The sequence below is a fragment of the Canis lupus genome, chromosome 19 (genome assembly GCF_048164855.1).
Source record: "Canis lupus baileyi chromosome 19, mCanLup2.hap1, whole genome shotgun sequence".
Classification (NCBI taxonomy): domain Eukaryota; kingdom Metazoa; phylum Chordata; class Mammalia; order Carnivora; family Canidae; genus Canis; species Canis lupus.
The window spans coordinates 46512747-46519284 of record NC_132856.1 but is presented as its reverse complement, the minus strand read 5'-3'; positions in this window follow the sequence as shown (position 1 = coordinate 46519284).

Sequence of the window (6538 nt, the reverse complement as noted above, 5' to 3'; positions counted from 1 at the left end):
GCTGGACACAAGGTGCCAGCCGCATGAGTAGCCTGCTGCTCTGTGCCCTGGCCTTGGTCTCTGGCCCTCTCTAGCTGATGTCTGAGACTCAGGTGCCCAATGGGAGCCCCGTGTTCTTGGATGCCTGAGTCCACTCTCCCAACAAATCCTTATGAAGTGTTCGCCGGATGCCCCCTCCCCAAATGCCCACCTCCCCCAGTTTCCCAAACTCCAACCTCAGGTTCCTGAAGAGCCCCTTTGCTTCCTTCAGAAGACTAAGCTTGGTCTCTTCTCTGCATCTGTTTCTTGGCATCTGGAGGGTCTCCGCTTCTGAATCTTTCCCCCCTCTCTCAACAAAGGCCCAAAATGTTGGTGGAGAAGGGTTGATTCCTGCTACAACGTGGATGAACCTCAAAACCCTCACGCTGTGTGAAAACAGCCAGACACAACAGCCCACGTGCTGTTTAAACCTAGGTACCTGAAGAGTCCGGAACAGGTGAATTCAAAGAGACAGAGAGATGAGTGGGTGCCAGGGGCTAGAGATGGAGATTGGGGAGTTACTGCCTTGGGGTGATGAGAATGTTCGGGAACTAGACAGAGGTGATGGTTGCAGAATATAGCGAGTGTTCTCAATGCCATTGAACTGTAGATTTTTAAAACGGTTTGTTTTATGTTAGGCGATTTTCTTTTTTTCTTTTTTTTTTTTTTATGATAGTCACACACACAGAGAGAGAGGCAGAGACACAGGCAGAGGGAGAAGCAGGCTCCATGCACCAGGTCTCCAGGATCGCGCCCTGGGCCAAAGGCTGGCGCTAAACCACTGCGCCACCCAGGGATCCCCAGCGATTTTCACCTCAAACAAAAGTGTTCATGGAACACGGAGGGGTGGGGGGGAGACTGAGGAACGTGGCCAGGGTCTCTCCTGGAAGAGCATCTGGGGACTGAGGCCCAGGTGGGCTGGAAGGAAGCCCATTCTCAGAGGCGCCCTGTCCCCAGGGGCAGCTGGGCCAGTCAGGGTCAGGCGCCTGGGAGGCCATGAGGTCAGAGCCAAGGGAACAAAGAGGCAGTGTCCCAGGCCTGGCACAGTGGGGACGGGGACCCCGTGACCCCGCACAGAGCAGCCTTCACAGGCAGCAGGGCCCAGGCCAGGCCAGGGGGCGGGGTGGGCTGCAGAGCTGATGTGGAGGGGCAGAGACAGAGACAGAGACAGATTGAGAGAAACATAAAGAAAGATGGAAGAGATTGGTTGGAGACAGGGCCAAATCCCTGGCCTCCTCATGATGATCGTGAGGCCCCCTACCCCAGTGGATACCATCTATGTGCCCCATTTCACAGAAGGAGAAATTGAGCCCCGAGGTGCCCAGACCACTGGAGTCCCCTGCTGCACATGAAGAGACAGATTCAGACAAAACCCCCAACCCCACCCTGGTGAGCCCAAGCTTTGCTTGGGAGTAAGCCTCATGCCCCAGGGCTGCCCCTCCACCCAGGTTGGCCCTTCCAGGCCTCAGCTACCCCATCTGCAAAACGGGCTGTCATGAGGATAAAGGAGGGCTGGCTCCTGCCAGATAATGCCCCTCACACAGCCCATATAATTAATCATTGTTTGGGGGACCCCCAGTGGCCTCTACTCTTGTCGCAGCTCTTTCCCAGCCCCCAAAGTCAGAGCAGCCACCGGGAAGACTTTGAGCGGGGGAGGGAAGTGGAGGCGGGGGCCCAGCTGGACACAGATGCCCCCCAGCTCCTTGGTGTCACTGCTGGGTGCGGGGAGGGGCAGAGGCTGGGAGTGTCCCAAGGGAGAGTTGGGAGGGATGCCCAGAGAAGGGGGCTCTGGCACTGCGTGTATAGATTGAAAGAGCATTCCTGGCAGAGGGCACAGAAAAGGCTTAAAGGTTCAGGGACATGCTTTGGGGAGCATCAAGATGAACATGGCAGGTCCGGGACTCCACAGGAGAGATGAAGGTGGTGAGGCAGATGGGGACCTCAAGGGCCAGGCTAAAGGGCTGGGCTTTCTCCCAAGTGCACTGGGGAACCGTAGCAGGTGTGTGAGCAAGACTCCAGCCCCACGTGGGGTGGTGTTTCTATCCTGATCAAAGTCGCGGTCCGAAGCTAGCCCCAAGGTTCACTCCATTTCACCTTCCCCTTCACTACGCTTCACCTTCCCTGTGCCAAATCTGCACACCCACCTGCCTCAGCCTGCCTGCCTCCTACTCCAGGAAGCCCTTAGGGTGCCCTTCTGGGCTCCTCCCCGCTGCCGCCCCAGAAACACAGCAGGGATACGCCCCTAGGGTAGCCCTACTTTCAGATGCCTCACTAGCTGCGGGGAAGGGGGGGCAGGAAGGACTGGTTAAAAGGGGCCCCCGGAAATGGAAATGGAAATCGTGACAGGAGTGACCACAGAATTTCCCCCACCCTCCTCGGCTTCCGTTTTCTCCCATCGTGAGTGACCTGCAGTGGGAGGAGTGGCCACTGAGACCCTAATTCCCCCGGAGGGCATCTAAGGAGAATGTTGAAGGTTAAGTAGGAGTTAGTTTGCAGGCAGAAAATCTGTTAGTTTGTTTATCAAACACATTTGTAGGCATCATTCGCCAATAAGAATATTTTTCATTCATTCAACCAAGGACTTTCTGATGCCTCCAGAAGATCATCTGAGGATGTTTTAAAGAATACACAGGACAGGCGCCTGGGTGGCTCAGTTGGTTGAGCATCTGACTCTTTATTTTGGCTAGGTGGTGATCTTGGGGTGATGGGATCAAGCCTTGCGAGAGGTTCTGCGGTCACCAGCACAAAGTCTTCTTGTCTGTTCCGCTCACTGCTCACTCTCTCTCAAATAAATAAATAAATAAATAAATAAATAAATAAATAATACATAAAATATTTAAAAAATAATAATAATACACAGTAGGTGGGGGTGCCTGGGTGGCTCACTTGGCAGTGGTTAAGTGTCCAACTCAGGTCTTGATCTCAGGGTGGTGAGTTGAAGTTCTGCGTTAAAAAAAATACACAGAAGTTTATCAAGAAAACAAACTCTCACTCCCAGATGCCCTTTAGAGACATTTGAGGAGGGTTTTGATGGATGTGTAGAAGTTCACAGGGAAAAAATTTATTCAGTCAATAAGTGTTCTCTGATGCTTCTCAAGAAAATTTGAAATTATGAAGGATGCATAGGTGTTCACTAAGGGGAAATTTCACTCATTGACTCATTCATTCATACAGTCAGTCAGTCAGTAAATATCCCCTGTTGCCCGTTGAAGGTGTCATCTTGGAAGTTCTATGTAGGATTTCTCCAGATGGAGCAAGAGCATTTGATACCTCTCTGGTGGCTCTCCCTCCAGCAGCTCCCCATCTGCCTGGTCTCTGTCTGGTGCAGGGAACCTATATTTCCCCAGGATTCTAGCCAAAGTCTCCAAGGAAGACTGCTTGGCTGAGCTTGAGTTACCTGTCCTCCATGAGCCAATCACAGTGGCTGAGGTGGATGAAAGTCTCTAGGTCACATGTCCATCTCAGCTTGGACTCAAAGAGAATTTTTAGGCAAAACAAACCACAAATAGAGCCATTGGGCCCTACAAGGCGTGAGCTTCCCATCACTTGAGGTAGGCAAGCTACAGCCTGAAGTCCATTTAGTGAAGAGTTGCCAGATAGAACACACCCAATTAAATTAGAATTAGCATGTCTATTTACTAAGGATTGCATGGGACATTGTACTGAAAAAGTATTCATTGTTTATCTGAAACTAAATTTAACTGGGTGGATGTACTAATTTTCTAGGGCAGCCGTTAACAAAAAGGCTGAGCGGCTTCAATAAGTGATTTATTTCCTGGGGTGCCTGAGGGGCTCCGTTGGTTAAGCCTCTGCCTTTAGCTCAGGTCATGATCTCAGGGTCCTGGGATCGAGCCCCACATCGGGCTTCCTGGTGAGCAGGGAGCCTGCTTCTCCCTCTCCCTCTGCCTGCTGCTCCCTGCTGCTTGTGCTCTCTCATTTTCTGTCAAATAAATAAATAAAATCAAAAAAAGAAGGAAAGAAAAGAAAGAAAGAAAGAAAGAAAGAAAGAAAGAAAGAAAGAAAGAAAGAAAGAAAGAAAGAAAGAAAGAAAGTTAGTTTACTTTTTTACAGTTCTGGATGCTAGAAGTCCAAGAACAAGATTTTGGCAGGTTTGGTTTCTTCTGGGGTCTTTCTCCCTGGCTTGCAGATGGCATATTCCCAAATGTCCACATGACCTTCCCTCTGTGCACGTCTGTGTCCTTTTATTTATTTATTTATTCATGAGAGATAGAGAGAGAGAGGCAGAGATACAGGCAGAGGGAGAAGCAGGCTCCATGCAGGGAGCCCGACATGAGACTCGGTCCCAGGTCTCCAGTATCACACCCTGGGCTGAAAGAAGGTGCTAAACCACTGAGCCACCCAGGCTGCCCTCTGTGTTCTTATAAAGACATCAGTCATATTGGATTAGGATCCACTCAAAATAACCTCATTTTACCTTGATTACCTCTTCAGAGGCCCTATCTCTAGGGCACCTGGGTGACTCAAGCAGTTAAGAATTGCCTTTGGCTCAAGTCATGATCCCAGGGTCATGGGATGGAGCCCTGCATCAGGCTCCCTGCTCAGTGGGAAGTCTGCTTCTCCCTCTCCCTCTGCCCTTCCTCCTGCTCGTGTTCTCTCTCTCTCTCTCTCAAATTAATAAATAAAATGTTTTTTTTTAAAAAACCATAAAGGCCCTATCTCCAAATACAGTCACATTCCGAAGTAATGGTGCTGAGTATTTCAACACACGAGTTTTGGAAGAACACTACTCAGCCCATAACAGTGGCTGCTTTGGACTGCTCATAACAGTCTGGCAGTTTTTGAAAAAGCTGAATATAGAGTTACCATACAACCCAGGAATTCTACTCCTAGGTGTAAACCCAAGAGAATCAAAAGCATATTTCTGCATAATAACTGGTGCATGAATGTTCATAGCAGCACTATTCACAAGAGCCAAAAAGTGGAAAAACTCAAATATCTATTAACAGAAGAGTGGATAAACAAAATGTGGTCCATCCACACAATGGAATATTATTCATCCATAAAAAAGGAATGAAGTACTGATTCAAACTCAATCAGTTTGAATTCAAACTGATTCAAAACATTGTACCGAGTGCAAGAAGCCAGACACGAAAGGCCGTGTGTTGTATGATTCCATGTACATGAAATGTCTAGAACTGGCAAATCCATAGACACAAAGCTGACTGATTGTTGCCAGGGGCTGGAGGTGGGGGGGACCGTTTGTGACTGCTCGTGAGTAAAGGTTTTCTTTGAGGGTTGATGAAATGTTTGGGATTAGATAGTGGTGGTAATTACATAACTCTGAGAATATGCTAGAAACCACTGAGTGGTATTCTTTAAAAAGATACATTTTAAATAAATAAATAAATAAATAAATAAATAAATAGATAGATAGATATACTTTATGGTGTGTGAATTACATGTCAATTTTATTTTATTTTTTAAAAGAGTTTATTTATTTATTTGACAGAGAGAGAAATTGGGAAAGCATGAGCAGGAGGAGTGGGAGGCAGAGAAGCAGGCTCCCCACTGAGCAGGGAGCCTGAAGTGGGGCTGGATCCCAGGACCTTGGGATCATAACCTGAGCCAAAGGCAGTTGCTTAACTGACTGAGCTCCCCAGGCGCCCTATATGTCAATTTTAAAATGTGGATGAGAAAAACAAGTGTTGTCAGGGCGTCCTTTATTTTTATGTATCAATCTGGCCACTGTAATTTGGTAGGAGCCTAGAGAACCTCAAAGGTTATTGGGTCCCCCCTGGGGTCTCCTCTCACCTGAGAAGAGACAGTAATATCTAGGTCTAGCAGTGGGGCAGCCAAGGGGAACTGCAGCTGCAGAGACAGTGGGGGTCCCAAGGAAAGAGAGAACATGGATGCTGTCTTGGGATTTGGGGCTTTTATCTGCAAAGTGAGGCTGATCGATTATCACCAGATACCTGTGAAAGGCGGTCCTCACCAAGCACTTAGCCAGGTGCCCAGGTGGCTTGGCAAAAGCAGCCATCCTCAAAACAGAAACTGGCAACAACAGCGGCTGCCCATTCTTATAAAGAAAGTTTTATTGGGACCAGGGCTAGGATTAGGGTGAAACAAGTGAGGCAGGGTCAGGGAAGGGCGGAGTCTGATCCTATCTTTACTTGAAATTTTGATGTTTAGTTCATCACACATTTTTTGCATTTGTTTAGAATCTTTTTCTTTCAGATTTTATTTATTTATTTGAGCGAGAGTGAGTGCACAAGTAGGCAGAGAGGCAGGCAGAGGGAGAGGGAGAAGCAGGCTCCCCACTGAGCAGGGAGGTCAAGGTGGGGCTCCATCCCAAGACCCTGGGATCAGGACCTGAGCTGAAGGCAGACGCTTAACCAACGGAACCACCCAGGAGCACCACCTTAATTTAGATTCTTTAAGTTATGGTATTAAAATCTTGTGTATCTTAATTACTGGTATTAGTGGGTCCTCTTAAATGTTGCAGGGAACGGAGTGCCTCATTCACTTCACCCTAGAACCAGCCTTGTTGTGTGCCCTGGGC